Source organism: Pteropus vampyrus, unplaced genomic scaffold (assembly GCF_000151845.1).
Source record: "Pteropus vampyrus isolate Shadow unplaced genomic scaffold, Pvam_2.0 Scaffold4, whole genome shotgun sequence".
NCBI classification, from domain to species: domain Eukaryota; kingdom Metazoa; phylum Chordata; class Mammalia; order Chiroptera; family Pteropodidae; genus Pteropus; species Pteropus vampyrus.
In genome coordinates this window covers 456845-458323 of record NW_011888785.1, presented here as the reverse complement: position 1 = coordinate 458323, position 1479 = coordinate 456845, and the positions used below count along the sequence as shown (strand labels likewise).

At 42.7% G+C, this 1479-nt stretch overlaps 1 pseudogene; it reads right to left on the bottom strand.

Moving 5' to 3' along the window:
* Positions 1–1029: 1029 nt before the first annotated feature.
* Positions 1030–1145, bottom strand: LOC111742931 (annotated as a pseudogene).
* Between the last annotated feature and the right edge of the window lie 334 nt (positions 1146–1479).

Sequence of the window (1479 nt, the reverse complement as noted above, 5' to 3'; positions counted from 1 at the left end):
TTTCATGTAGAAAAAAAATCCATGAGGCATGTGGGAGGAGGCTGGAGAGGGTGAAGTTTGGCATGACTGAGGAAGCAGAGGGAAGCCAGTATGGCTAGAGCAAAGTAAGTGATGGATGCTGGGAGGTGCAGTCAAAAAGACAAGAGCCAGATGTTGCCGGGCCCCACAAGCCAACATAAGAAGCTGAGGTCTTATTCTGCATGTCTACATTCATTAAACTTCCACAAAAACTTATGAAGCATGTGCATTGGGCTGGGCCCTGTGTTAGGTTTTAAGATGTCGCAATGAACATGTGTCCCGCGTTACACTGCGTGCTCCACAAGGGAAGGGATTCTGTTTTCTCAGTGCAGTATTCCTACGGCCTAACCCTTGAGAGGCACTCAATAAATACTGGTTGAATGAGAATATTATTGTCTATGACCTCTATCTTATGGTGGGGTCCACAGAAGCAGGTCCCGAAGCAATGATTCACGTGAGAGTACTTTATTAGGAATATTTCCAGGAAAAAAAAAATCAGCAGGAGAATGTGGAAGGGAAGGAAACTAAACAAGGATGCGAGATCCAATATAACCCTAGAGATGGTCACTTCGCCCAGGCCCACAGAGGAGATCTGGAGGCCGTGAGAGCACATCTCAGAATTGTTCTCTGGGGTCAGGGAACTGGGGCATTTATACTTCCACACAGGGCAGTCCCAAGGGTACATAAAATTTCAGGAACCTCTGGTTCGCTACCTCTCAGGAAATGAGGACCGTTTTCCTTACAGACAAAATGTTGGCTGTGGGGGGCTAGTGTGCTCTATGGTAAAGGGACCCAAGGGCATGTAGGCAGAGCCCGAGAACATCTGCTCCAGGAGCAGATGGTTTTCCATATAAATATTAAATAATTCCTAACCCATGTTTTCAAACTGAGGGTTAGGAATTAGAGAATTGTCGCAACAAGGCTAACCAACAAGCTTTGTTCTTCATTAATAATAATCCTGCATATATTCCATTTATTTTATTTATTTTTATTATTTTTTATTATTATATATGCCTATAGCACCTGGTCTTCCTAGGTGGTCTCCCATCCAAGTACTAACCAGGCCCGACCCTGCTTAGCTTCCAAGATCTGATATCGGGCTTGTTCAGGGTGGCATGACCGTAGACTGTGGACTGTGGCTCCACTGGGGCACAAACCCAGGACCTTCTGCATGTAAAGCAGACGTGCTAACCACTACACTATGGAACCATGCCTTTCATTTATTTTAAAAATTCACATAGGTGCTATCGTGGTTGACAAAATCCAAGTCCACTTAAAAAGTGCTATTGAATTAATAACAACTTTTTCTTTTTAGTGATTAGGAATGTGAAAGGCATAACTCTTACCATTTGGAAAACCTTGAAATTTTCTGGTATTGTTCAAGTATCCTCAAGCTCAAAAATATGGGTGCCCTGATATAAATCTTCGTAAATTCTTTATCATTAAAGTATAACATTTTTT